We start from the raw sequence: 9295 nt of genomic DNA, 5'->3' as shown, positions 1-9295 counted from the left end.
TCGTGAAGAGTACCTTCACGCCACTTGCTCGGTCAAAATTGGGATATCTCAATGAAAAACTTCTTTTTTTTTTTTTTTTTTTTTTTGACAGGTGAAAAAGTGTGAAAATGCTCACAGCACCTGGTATTCCCAGGCGGTCTCCCATCCAAGTACTAACCAGGCCCAACCCTGCTTGGCTTCCGAGATCAGACGAGATCGGGCTGGTCCAGGGTGGTATGGCCGTGAGCGAAATGTTCCAGGTCAAAACTCGTATAAATGGCTTTTTTTGCATCAAACACTGTCTTTTCGTGAAGAGTACCTTCACGCCACTTGCTCGGTCAAAATTGGGATATCTCAATGAAAAACTTCTTTTTTTTTTTTTTTTTTTTTTGACAGGTGAAAAAGTGTGAAAATGCTCACAGCACCTGGTATTCCCAGGCGGTCTCCCATCCAAGTACTAACCAGGCCCAACCCTGCTTGGCTTCCGAGATCAGACGAGATCGGGCTGGTCCAGGGTGGTATGGCCGTGAGCGAAATGTTCCAGGTCAAAACTCGTATAAATGGCTTTTTTTGCATCAAACACTGTCTTTTCGTGAAGAGTACCTTCACGCCACTTGCTCGGTCAAAATTGGGATATCTCAATGAAAAACTTCTTTTTTTTTTTTTTTTTTTTTTTGACAGGTGAAAAAGTGTGAAAATGCTCACAGCACCTGGTATTCCCAGGCGGTCTCCCATCAAAGTACTAACCAGGCCCAACCCTGCTTGGCTTCCGAGATCAGACGAGATCGGGCTGGTCCAGGGTGGTATGGCCGTGAGTGAAATGTTCCAGGTCAAAACTCGTATAAATTGCTTTTTTTGCATCAAACACTGTCTTTTCGTGAAGAGTACCTTCACGCCACTTGCTCGGTCAAAATTGGGATATCTCAATGAAAAACTTCTTTTTTTTTTTCTTTTTTTTTTGACAGGTGAAAAAGTGTGAAAATGCTCACAGCACCTGGTATTCCCAGGCGGTCTCCCATCCAAGTACTAACCAGGCCCAACCCTGCTTGGCTTCCGAGATCAGACGAGATCGGGCTGGTCCAGGGTGGTATGGCCGTGAGCGAAATGTTCCAGGTCAAAACTCGTATAAATGGCTTTTTTTGCATCAAACACTGTCTTTTCGTGAAGAGTACCTTCACGCCACTTGCTCGGTCAAAATTGGGATATCTCAATGAAAAACTTCTTTTTTTTTTTTTTTTATTTTTGACAGGTGAAAAAGTGTGAAAATGCTCACAGCACCTGGTATTCCCAGGCGGTCTCCCATCCAAGTACTAACCAGGCCCAACCCTGCTTGGCTTCCGAGATCAGACGAGATCGGGCTGGTCCAGGGTGGTATGGCCGTGAGCGAAATGTTCCAGGTCAAAACTCGTATAAATGGCTTTTTTTGCATCAAACACTGTCTTTTCGTGAAGAGTACCTTCACGCCACTTGCTCGGTCAAAATTGGGATATCTCAATGAAAAACTTCTTTTTTTTTTTTTTTTTTTTTTGACAGGTGAAAAAGTGTGAAAATGCTCACAGCACCTGGTATTCCCAGGCGGTCTCCCATCCAAGTACTAACCAGGCCCAACCCTGCTTGGCTTCCGAGATCAGACGAGATCGGGCTGGTCCAGGGTGGTATGGCCGTGAGCAAAATGTTCCAGGTCAAAACTCGTATAAATGGCTTTTTTTGCATCAAACACTGTCTTTTCGTGAAGAGTACCTTCACGCCACTTGCTCGGTCAAAATTGGGATATCTCAATGAAAAACTTCTTTTTTTTTTTTTTTTTTTTTGACAGGTGAAAAAGTGTGAAAATGCTCACAGCACCTGGTATTCCCAGGCGGTCTCCCATCCAAGTACTAACCAGGCCCAACCCTGCTTGGCTTCCGAGATCAGACGAGATCGGGCTGGTCCAGGGTGGTATGGCCGTGAGCGAAATGTTCCAGGTCAAAACTCGTATAAATGGCTTTTTTTGCATCAAACACTGTCTTTTCGTGAAGAGTACCTTCACGCCACTTGCTCGGTCAAAATTGGGATATCTCAATGAAAAACTTCTTTTTTTTTTTTTTTTTGACAGGTGAAAAAGCTCACAGCACCTGGTATTCCCAGGCGGTCTCCCATCCAAGTACTAACCAGGCCCAACCCTGCTTGGCTTCCGAGATCAGACGAGATCGGGCTGGTCCAGGGTGGTATGGCCGTGAGCGAAATGTTCCAGGTCAAAACTCGTATAAATGGCTTTTTTTGCATCAAACACTGTCTTTTCGTGAAGAGTACCTTCACGCCACTTGCTCGGTCAAAATTGGGATATCTCAATGAAAAACTTCTTTTTTTTTTTTTTTTTTTTTTTGACAGGTGAAAAAGTGTGAAAATGCTCACAGCACCTGGTATTCCCAGGCGGTCTCCCATCCAAGTACTAACCAGGCCCAACCCTGCTTGGCTTCCGAGACCAGACGAGATCGGGCTGGTCCAGGGTGGTATGGCCGTGAGCGAAATGTTCCAGGTCAAAACTCGTATAAATGGCTTTTTTTGCATCAAACACTGTCTTTTCGTGAAGAGTACCTTCACGCCACTTGCTCGGTCAAAATTGGGATATCTCAATGAAAAACTTCTTTTTTTTTTTTTTTTTACAGGTGAAAAAAGTGTGAAAATGCTCACAGCACCTGGTATTCCCAGGCGGTCTCCCATCCAAGTACTAACCAGGCCCAACCCTGCTTGGCTTCCGAGATCAGATGAGATCGGGCTGGTCCAGGGTGGTATGGCCGTGAGCGAAATGTTCCAGGTCAAAACTCGTATAAATGGCTTTTTTTGCATCAAACACTGTCTTTTCGTGAAGAGTACCTTCACGCCACTTGCTCGGTCAAAATTGGGATATCTCAATGAAAAACTTCTTTTTTTTTTTTTTTTTACAGGTGAAAAAAGTGTGAAAATGCTCACAGCACCTGGTATTCCCAGGCGGTCTCCCATCCAAGTACTAACCAGGCCCAACCCTGCTTGGCTTCCGAGATCAGATGAGATCGGGCTGGTCCAGGGTGGTATGGCCGTGAGCGAAATGTTCCAGGTCAAAACTCGTATAAATGGCTTTTTTTGCATCAAACACTGTCTTTTCGTGAAGAGTACCTTCACGCCACTTGCTCGGTCAAAATTGGGATATCTCAATGAAAAACTTCTTTTTTTTTTTTTTTTTACAGGTGAAAAAGTGTGAAAATGCTCACAGCACCTGGTATTCCCAGGCGGTCTCCCATCCAAGTACTAACCAGGCCCAACCCTGCTTGGCTTCCGAGATCAGACGAGATCGGGCTGGTCCAGGGTGGTATGGCCGTGAGCGAAATGTTCCAGGTCAAAACTCGTATAAATTGCTTTTTTTGCATCAAACACTGTCTTTTCGTGAAGAGTACCTTCACGCCACTTGCTCGGTCAAAATTGGGATATCTCAATGAAAAACTTCTTTTTTTTTTTTTTTTTACAGGTGAAAAAGTGTGAAAATGCTCCACAGCACCTGGTATTCCCAGGCGGTCTCCCATCCAAGTACTAACCAGGCCCAACCCTGCTTGGCTTCCGAGATCAGACGAGATCGGGCTGGTCCAGGGTGGTATGGCCGTGAGCGAAATGTTCCAGGTCAAAACTCGTATAAATGGCTTTTTTTGCATCAAACACTGTCTTTTCGTGAAGAGTACCTTCACGCCACTTGCTCGGTCAAAATTGGGATATCTCAATGAAAAACTTCTTTTTTTTTTTTTTTTTACAGGTGAAAAAGTGTGAAAATGCTCACAGCACCTGGTATTCCCAGGCGGTCTCCCATCCAAGTACTAACCAGGCCCAACCCTGCTTGGCTTCCGAGATCAGACGAGATCGGGCTGGTCCAGGGTGGTATGGCCGTGAGCGAAATGTTCCAGGTCAAAACTCGTATAAATGGCTTTTTTTGCATCAAACACTGTCTTTTCGTGAAGAGTACCTTCACGCCACTTGCTCGGTCAAAATTGGGATATCTCAATGAAAAACTTCTTTTTTTTTTTTTTTTTTTTTTGACAGGTGAAAAAGTGTGAAAATGCTCACAGCACCTGGTATTCCCAGGCGGTCTCCCATCCAAGTACTAACCAGGCCCAACCCTGCTTGGCTTCCGAGATCAGACGAGATCGGGCTGGTCCAGGGTGGTATGGCCGTGAGCGAAATGTTCCAGGTCAAAACTCGTATAAATGGCTTTTTTTGCATCAAACACTGTCTTTTCGTGAAGAGTACCTTCACGCCACTTGCTCGGTCAAAATTGGGATATCTCAATGAAAAACTTCTTTTTTTTTTTTTTTTTTTTTGACAGGTGAAAAAGTGTGAAAATGCTCACAGCACCTGGTATTCCCAGGCGGTCTCCCATCCAAGTACTAACCAGGCCCAACCCTGCTTGGCTTCCGAGATCAGACGAGATCGGGCTGGTCCAGGGTGGTATGGCCGTGAGCGAAATGTTCCAGGTCAAAACTCGTATAAATGGCTTTTTTTGCATCAAACACTGTCTTTTCGTGAAGAGTACCTTCACGCCACTTGCTCGGTCAAAATTGGGATATCTCAATGAAAAACTTCTTTTTTTTTTTTTTTTTGACAGGTGAAAAAGCTCACAGCACCTGGTATTCCCAGGCGGTCTCCCATCCAAGTACTAACCAGGCCCAACCCTGCTTGGCTTCCGAGATCAGACGAGATCGGGCTGGTCCAGGGTGGTATGGCCGTGAGCGAAATGTTCCAGGTCAAAACTCGTATAAATGGCTTTTTTTGCATCAAACACTGTCTTTTCGTGAAGAGTACCTTCACGCCACTTGCTCGGTCAAAATTGGGATATCTCAATGAAAAACTTCTTTTTTTTTTTTTTTTTTTTTTGACAGGTGAAAAAGTGTGAAAATGCTCACAGCACCTGGTATTCCCAGGCGGTCTCCCATCAAAGTACTAACCAGGCCCAACCCTGCTTGGCTTCCGAGATCAGACGAGATCGGGCTGGTCCAGGGTGGTATGGCCGTGAGTGAAATGTTCCAGGTCAAAACTCGTATAAATTGCTTTTTTTGCATCAAACACTGTCTTTTCGTGAAGAGTACCTTCACGCCACTTGCTCGGACAAAATTGGGATATCTCAATGAAAAACTTCTTTTTTTTTTTTTTTTTTTTTGACAGGTGAAAAAGTGTGAAAATGCTCACAGCACCTGGTATTCCCAGGCGGTCTCCCATCCAAGTACTAACCAGGCCCAACCCTGCTTGGCTTCCGAGATCAGACGAGATCGGGCTGGTCCAGGGTGGTATGGCCGTGAGCGAAATGTTCCAGGTCAAAACTCGTATAAATGGCTTTTTTTGCATCAAACACTGTCTTTTCGTGAAGAGTACCTTCACGCCACTTGCTCGGTCAAAATTGGGATATCTCAATGAAAAACTTCTTTTTTTTTTTTTTTTTTTTTTGACAGGTGAAAAAGTGTGAAAATGCTCACAGCACCTGGTATTCCCAGGCGGTCTCCCATCCAAGTACTAACCAGGCCCAACCCTGCTTGGCTTCCGAGATCAGACGAGATCGGGCTGGTCCAGGGTGGTATGGCCGTGAGCGAAATGTTCCAGGTCAAAACTCGTATAAATGGCTTTTTTTGCATCAAACACTGTCTTTTCGTGAAGAGTACCTTCACGCCACTTGCTCGGTCAAAATTGGGATATCTCAATGAAAAACTTCTTTTTTTTTTTTTTTTTTTTTTGACAGGTGAAAAAGTGTGAAAATGCTCACAGCACCTGGTATTCCCAGGCGGTCTCCCATCCAAGTACTAACCAGGCCCAACCCTGCTTGGCTTCCGAGATCAGACGAGATCGGGCTGGTCCAGGGTGGTATGGCCGTGAGCGAAATGTTCCAGGTCAAAACTCGTATAAATGGCTTTTTTTGCATCAAACACTGTCTTTTCGTGAAGAGTACCTTCACGCCACTTGCTCGGTCAAAATTGGGATATCTCAATGAAAAACTTCTTTTTTTTTTTTTTTTTTTTTTTTGACAGGTGAAAAAGTGTGAAAATGCTCACAGCACCTGGTATTCCCAGGCGGTCTCCCATCAAAGTACTAACCAGGCCCAACCCTGCTTGGCTTCCGAGATCAGACGAGATCGGGCTGGTCCAGGGTGGTATGGCCGTGAGTGAAATGTTCCAGGTCAAAACTCGTATAAATTGCTTTTTTTGCATCAAACACTGTCTTTTCGTGAAGAGTACCTTCACGCCACTTGCTCGGTCAAAATTGGGATATCTCAATGAAAAACTTCTTTTTTTTTTTTTTTTTTTTTTGACAGGTGAAAAAGTGTGAAAATGCTCACAGCACCTGGTATTCCCAGGCGGTCTCCCATCCAAGTACTAACCAGGCCCAACCCTGCTTGGCTTCCGAGATCAGACGAGATCGGGCTGGTCCAGGGTGGTATGGCCGTGAGCAAAATGTTCCAGGTCAAAACTCGTATAAATGGCTTTTTTTGCATCAAACACTGTCTTTTCGTGAAGAGTACCTTCACGCCACTTGCTCGGTCAAAATTGGGATATCTCAATGAAAAACTTCTTTTTTTTTTTTTTTTTTTTTTGACAGGTGAAAAAGTGTGAAAATGCTCACAGCACCTGGTATTCCCAGGCGGTCTCCCATCCAAGTACTAACCAGGCCCAACCCTGCTTGGCTTCCGAGATCAGACGAGATCGGGCTGGTCCAGGGTGGTATGGCCGTGAGCGAAATGTTCCAGGTCAAAACTCGTATAAATGGCTTTTTTTGCATCAAACACTGTCTTTTCGTGAAGAGTACCTTCACGCCACTTGCTCGGTCAAAATTGGGATATCTCAATGAAAAACTTCTTTTTTTTTTTTTTTTGACAGGTGAAAAAGCTCACAGCACCTGGTATTCCCAGGCGGTCTCCCATCCAAGTACTAACCAGGCCCAACCCTGCTTGGCTTCCGAGATCAGACGAGATCGGGCTGGTCCAGGGTGGTATGGCCGTGAGCGAAATGTTCCAGGTCAAAACTCGTATAAATGGCTTTTTTTGCATCAAACACTGTCTTTTCGTGAAGAGTACCTTCACGCCACTTGCTCGGTCAAAATTGGGATATCTCAATGAAAAACTTCTTTTTTTTTTTTTTTTTTTTTTTGACAGGTGAAAAAGTGTGAAAATGCTCACAGCACCTGGTATTCCCAGGCGGTCTCCCATCCAAGTACTAACCAGGCCCAACCCTGCTTGGCTTCCGAGACCAGACGAGATCGGGCTGGTCCAGGGTGGTATGGCCGTGAGCGAAATGTTCCAGGTCAAAACTCGTATAAATGGCTTTTTTTGCATCAAACACTGTCTTTTCGTGAAGAGTACCTTCACGCCACTTGCTCGGTCAAAATTGGGATATCTCAATGAAAAACTTCTTTTTTTTTTTTTTTTTACAGGTGAAAAAAGTGTGAAAATGCTCACAGCACCTGGTATTCCCAGGCGGTCTCCCATCCAAGTACTAACCAGGCCCAACCCTGCTTGGCTTCCGAGATCAGATGAGATCGGGCTGGTCCAGGGTGGTATGGCCGTGAGCGAAATGTTCCAGGTCAAAACTCGTATAAATGGCTTTTTTTGCATCAAACACTGTCTTTTCGTGAAGAGTACCTTCACGCCACTTGCTCGGTCAAAATTGGGATATCTCAATGAAAAACTTCTTTTTTTTTTTTTTTTTTTTTTGACAGGTGAAAAAGTGTGAAAATGCTCACAGCACCTGGTATTCCCAGGCGGTCTCCCATCCAAGTACTAACCAGGCCCAACCCTGCTTGGCTTCCGAGATCAGACGAGATCGGGCTGGTCCAGGGTGGTATGGCCGTGAGCGAAATGTTCCAGGTCAAAACTCGTATAAATGGCTTTTTTTGCATCAAACACTGTCTTTTCGTGAAGAGTACCTTCACGCCACTTGCTCGGTCAAAATTGGGATATCTCAATGAAAAACTTCTTTTTTTTTTTTTTTTGACAGGTGAAAAAGCTCACAGCACCTGGTATTCCCAGGCGGTCTCCCATCCAAGTACTAACCAGGCCCAACCCTGCTTGGCTTCCGAGATCAGACGAGATCGGGCTGGTCCAGGGTGGTATGGCCGTGAGCGAAATGTTCCAGGTCAAAACTCGTATAAATGGCTTTTTTTGCATCAAACACTGTCTTTTCGTGAAGAGTACCTTCACGCCACTTGCTCGGTCAAAATTGGGATATCTCAATGAAAAACTTCTTTTTTTTTTTTTTTTTACAGGTGAAAAAAGTGTGAAAATGCTCACAGCACCTGGTATTCCCAGGCGGTCTCCCATCCAAGTACTAACCAGGCCCAACCCTGCTTGGCTTCCGAGATCAGATGAGATCGGGCTGGTCCAGGGTGGTATGGCCGTGAGCGAAATGTTCCAGGTCAAAACTCGTATAAATGGCTTTTTTTGCATCAAACACTGTCTTTTCGTGAAGAGTACCTTCACGCCACTTGCTCGGTCAAAATTGGGATATCTCAATGAAAAACTTCTTTTTTTTTTTTTTTTTACAGGTGAAAAAGTGTGAAAATGCTCACAGCACCTGGTATTCCCAGGCGGTCTCCCATCCAAGTACTAACCAGGCCCAACCCTGCTTGGCTTCCGAGACCAGACGAGATCGGGCTGGTCCAGGGTGGTATGGCCGTGAGCGAAATGTTCCAGGTCAAAACTCGTATAAATGGCTTTTTTTGCATCAAACACTGTCTTTTCGTGAAGAGTACCTTCACGCCACTTGCTCGGTCAAAATTGGGATATCTCAATGAAAAACTTCTTTTTTTTTTTTTTTTTACAGGTGAAAAAAGTGTGAAAATGCTCACAGCACCTGGTATTCCCAGGCGGTCTCCCATCCAAGTACTAACCAGGCCCAACCCTGCTTGGCTTCCGAGATCAGATGAGATCGGGCTGGTCCAGGGTGGTATGGCCGTGAGCGAAATGTTCCAGGTCAAAACTCGTATAAATGGCTTTTTTTGCATCAAACACTGTCTTTTCGTGAAGAGTACCTTCACGCCACTTGCTCGGTCAAAATTGGGATATCTCAATGAAAAACTTCTTTTTTTTTTTTTTTTTACAGGTGAAAAAAGTGTGAAAATGCTCACAGCACCTGGTATTCCCAGGCGGTCTCCCATCCAAGTACTAACCAGGCCCAACCCTGCTTGGCTTCCGAGATCAGATGAGATCGGGCTGGTCCAGGGTGGTATGGCCGTGAGCGAAATGTTCCAGGTCAAAACTCGTATAAATGGCTTTTTTTGCATCAAACACTGTCTTTTCGTGAAGAGTACCTTCACGCCACTTGCTCGGTCA

At 44.9% G+C, this 9295-nt stretch overlaps 33 non-coding genes across 33 annotated transcripts; all 33 read right to left on the bottom strand.

Moving 5' to 3' along the window:
- Positions 1-108: 108 nt before the first annotated feature.
- LOC140380047 (5S ribosomal RNA) lies at positions 109-227 on the bottom strand. The gene has a single exon (XR_011930884.1). It is a non-coding gene; the product is annotated as a 5S ribosomal RNA (ribosomal RNA).
- Positions 228-392: 165 nt separating this feature from the next.
- LOC140380046 (5S ribosomal RNA) lies at positions 393-511 on the bottom strand. The gene has a single exon (XR_011930883.1). It is a non-coding gene; the product is annotated as a 5S ribosomal RNA (ribosomal RNA).
- A 166-nt stretch (positions 512-677) lies between these two features.
- LOC140380145 (5S ribosomal RNA) lies at positions 678-796 on the bottom strand. The gene has a single exon (XR_011930977.1). It is a non-coding gene; the product is annotated as a 5S ribosomal RNA (ribosomal RNA).
- A 165-nt stretch (positions 797-961) lies between these two features.
- LOC140380045 (5S ribosomal RNA) lies at positions 962-1080 on the bottom strand. The gene has a single exon (XR_011930882.1). It is a non-coding gene; the product is annotated as a 5S ribosomal RNA (ribosomal RNA).
- A 165-nt stretch (positions 1081-1245) lies between these two features.
- Positions 1246-1364, bottom strand: LOC140380044 (5S ribosomal RNA). The gene has a single exon (XR_011930881.1). It is a non-coding gene; the product is annotated as a 5S ribosomal RNA (ribosomal RNA).
- A 165-nt stretch (positions 1365-1529) lies between these two features.
- LOC140380043 (5S ribosomal RNA) lies at positions 1530-1648 on the bottom strand. Its single transcript, XR_011930880.1, has one exon. It is a non-coding gene; the product is annotated as a 5S ribosomal RNA (ribosomal RNA).
- A 164-nt stretch (positions 1649-1812) lies between these two features.
- Positions 1813-1931, bottom strand: LOC140380041 (5S ribosomal RNA). The gene has a single exon (XR_011930878.1). It is a non-coding gene; the product is annotated as a 5S ribosomal RNA (ribosomal RNA).
- Positions 1932-2081: 150 nt separating this feature from the next.
- Positions 2082-2200, bottom strand: LOC140380175 (5S ribosomal RNA). The gene has a single exon (XR_011931005.1). It is a non-coding gene; the product is annotated as a 5S ribosomal RNA (ribosomal RNA).
- Positions 2201-2366: 166 nt separating this feature from the next.
- On the bottom strand, positions 2367-2485 carry LOC140380131 (5S ribosomal RNA). Its single transcript, XR_011930963.1, has one exon. It is a non-coding gene; the product is annotated as a 5S ribosomal RNA (ribosomal RNA).
- Positions 2486-2645: 160 nt separating this feature from the next.
- LOC140380112 (5S ribosomal RNA) lies at positions 2646-2764 on the bottom strand. The gene has a single exon (XR_011930945.1). It is a non-coding gene; the product is annotated as a 5S ribosomal RNA (ribosomal RNA).
- A 160-nt stretch (positions 2765-2924) lies between these two features.
- On the bottom strand, positions 2925-3043 carry LOC140380100 (5S ribosomal RNA). The gene has a single exon (XR_011930934.1). It is a non-coding gene; the product is annotated as a 5S ribosomal RNA (ribosomal RNA).
- Positions 3044-3202: 159 nt separating this feature from the next.
- LOC140380040 (5S ribosomal RNA) lies at positions 3203-3321 on the bottom strand. The gene has a single exon (XR_011930877.1). It is a non-coding gene; the product is annotated as a 5S ribosomal RNA (ribosomal RNA).
- Positions 3322-3481: 160 nt separating this feature from the next.
- On the bottom strand, positions 3482-3600 carry LOC140380158 (5S ribosomal RNA). Its single transcript, XR_011930989.1, has one exon. It is a non-coding gene; the product is annotated as a 5S ribosomal RNA (ribosomal RNA).
- Positions 3601-3759: 159 nt separating this feature from the next.
- LOC140380039 (5S ribosomal RNA) lies at positions 3760-3878 on the bottom strand. Its single transcript, XR_011930876.1, has one exon. It is a non-coding gene; the product is annotated as a 5S ribosomal RNA (ribosomal RNA).
- A 165-nt stretch (positions 3879-4043) lies between these two features.
- Positions 4044-4162, bottom strand: LOC140380037 (5S ribosomal RNA). Its single transcript, XR_011930875.1, has one exon. It is a non-coding gene; the product is annotated as a 5S ribosomal RNA (ribosomal RNA).
- Positions 4163-4326: 164 nt separating this feature from the next.
- Positions 4327-4445, bottom strand: LOC140380036 (5S ribosomal RNA). The gene has a single exon (XR_011930874.1). It is a non-coding gene; the product is annotated as a 5S ribosomal RNA (ribosomal RNA).
- A 150-nt stretch (positions 4446-4595) lies between these two features.
- LOC140380174 (5S ribosomal RNA) lies at positions 4596-4714 on the bottom strand. The gene has a single exon (XR_011931004.1). It is a non-coding gene; the product is annotated as a 5S ribosomal RNA (ribosomal RNA).
- A 165-nt stretch (positions 4715-4879) lies between these two features.
- On the bottom strand, positions 4880-4998 carry LOC140380144 (5S ribosomal RNA). Its single transcript, XR_011930976.1, has one exon. It is a non-coding gene; the product is annotated as a 5S ribosomal RNA (ribosomal RNA).
- A 164-nt stretch (positions 4999-5162) lies between these two features.
- Positions 5163-5281, bottom strand: LOC140380035 (5S ribosomal RNA). The gene has a single exon (XR_011930873.1). It is a non-coding gene; the product is annotated as a 5S ribosomal RNA (ribosomal RNA).
- A 165-nt stretch (positions 5282-5446) lies between these two features.
- LOC140380034 (5S ribosomal RNA) lies at positions 5447-5565 on the bottom strand. The gene has a single exon (XR_011930872.1). It is a non-coding gene; the product is annotated as a 5S ribosomal RNA (ribosomal RNA).
- A 165-nt stretch (positions 5566-5730) lies between these two features.
- Positions 5731-5849, bottom strand: LOC140380033 (5S ribosomal RNA). The gene has a single exon (XR_011930871.1). It is a non-coding gene; the product is annotated as a 5S ribosomal RNA (ribosomal RNA).
- A 167-nt stretch (positions 5850-6016) lies between these two features.
- On the bottom strand, positions 6017-6135 carry LOC140380143 (5S ribosomal RNA). Its single transcript, XR_011930975.1, has one exon. It is a non-coding gene; the product is annotated as a 5S ribosomal RNA (ribosomal RNA).
- Positions 6136-6300: 165 nt separating this feature from the next.
- On the bottom strand, positions 6301-6419 carry LOC140380031 (5S ribosomal RNA). The gene has a single exon (XR_011930870.1). It is a non-coding gene; the product is annotated as a 5S ribosomal RNA (ribosomal RNA).
- A 165-nt stretch (positions 6420-6584) lies between these two features.
- LOC140380030 (5S ribosomal RNA) lies at positions 6585-6703 on the bottom strand. The gene has a single exon (XR_011930869.1). It is a non-coding gene; the product is annotated as a 5S ribosomal RNA (ribosomal RNA).
- Positions 6704-6852: 149 nt separating this feature from the next.
- On the bottom strand, positions 6853-6971 carry LOC140380173 (5S ribosomal RNA). Its single transcript, XR_011931003.1, has one exon. It is a non-coding gene; the product is annotated as a 5S ribosomal RNA (ribosomal RNA).
- A 166-nt stretch (positions 6972-7137) lies between these two features.
- LOC140380130 (5S ribosomal RNA) lies at positions 7138-7256 on the bottom strand. Its single transcript, XR_011930962.1, has one exon. It is a non-coding gene; the product is annotated as a 5S ribosomal RNA (ribosomal RNA).
- A 160-nt stretch (positions 7257-7416) lies between these two features.
- On the bottom strand, positions 7417-7535 carry LOC140380088 (5S ribosomal RNA). The gene has a single exon (XR_011930923.1). It is a non-coding gene; the product is annotated as a 5S ribosomal RNA (ribosomal RNA).
- A 165-nt stretch (positions 7536-7700) lies between these two features.
- On the bottom strand, positions 7701-7819 carry LOC140380028 (5S ribosomal RNA). The gene has a single exon (XR_011930867.1). It is a non-coding gene; the product is annotated as a 5S ribosomal RNA (ribosomal RNA).
- Positions 7820-7968: 149 nt separating this feature from the next.
- LOC140380172 (5S ribosomal RNA) lies at positions 7969-8087 on the bottom strand. Its single transcript, XR_011931002.1, has one exon. It is a non-coding gene; the product is annotated as a 5S ribosomal RNA (ribosomal RNA).
- Positions 8088-8247: 160 nt separating this feature from the next.
- Positions 8248-8366, bottom strand: LOC140380076 (5S ribosomal RNA). The gene has a single exon (XR_011930912.1). It is a non-coding gene; the product is annotated as a 5S ribosomal RNA (ribosomal RNA).
- A 159-nt stretch (positions 8367-8525) lies between these two features.
- Positions 8526-8644, bottom strand: LOC140380129 (5S ribosomal RNA). The gene has a single exon (XR_011930961.1). It is a non-coding gene; the product is annotated as a 5S ribosomal RNA (ribosomal RNA).
- A 160-nt stretch (positions 8645-8804) lies between these two features.
- On the bottom strand, positions 8805-8923 carry LOC140380065 (5S ribosomal RNA). The gene has a single exon (XR_011930901.1). It is a non-coding gene; the product is annotated as a 5S ribosomal RNA (ribosomal RNA).
- Positions 8924-9083: 160 nt separating this feature from the next.
- Positions 9084-9202, bottom strand: LOC140380053 (5S ribosomal RNA). The gene has a single exon (XR_011930890.1). It is a non-coding gene; the product is annotated as a 5S ribosomal RNA (ribosomal RNA).
- Positions 9203-9295: the final 93 nt, after the last annotated feature.

Source organism: Eucyclogobius newberryi, unplaced genomic scaffold, assembly GCF_026437365.1.
Source record: "Eucyclogobius newberryi isolate DKJ021-1_F unplaced genomic scaffold, fEucNew1.0.hap1 SCAF_447, whole genome shotgun sequence".
In the NCBI taxonomy this organism is placed as follows: domain Eukaryota; kingdom Metazoa; phylum Chordata; class Actinopteri; order Gobiiformes; family Gobiidae; genus Eucyclogobius; species Eucyclogobius newberryi.
The sequence above is the reverse complement of the archived record's forward strand: the minus strand, read 5'-3'. Positions and strand labels throughout refer to the sequence as shown.